Source organism: Chrysochloris asiatica, unplaced genomic scaffold (assembly GCF_000296735.1).
Source record: "Chrysochloris asiatica unplaced genomic scaffold, ChrAsi1.0 scaffold00270, whole genome shotgun sequence".
In the NCBI taxonomy this organism is placed as follows: Eukaryota; Metazoa; Chordata; class Mammalia; order Afrosoricida; family Chrysochloridae; genus Chrysochloris; species Chrysochloris asiatica.
The window spans coordinates 3,274,092-3,274,307 of NW_006408788.1; positions in this window are offsets into that span (position 1 = coordinate 3,274,092).

The following is a 216-nucleotide window of genomic DNA, read 5'->3' on the forward strand; positions in this document are numbered from 1 at the left end:
CCTGATGCTAGCAGTTCAGTGCTTATCCTACAGTATCACAGTAAGACTCCCATTAACTGTTGTTGTTTAGTGCCCTCAAGTCAGTTCTGATTCATAGAGAACCTGGATAGGGTTTCAAAGGAGTTGCTGGTGAGTTTCAACTGCCAACCTTGTGATTAGCAGTTCAGTGCTTATCTACAACAGCACAGCAGGTCTCCCTATTAACTTTTGTTGTTG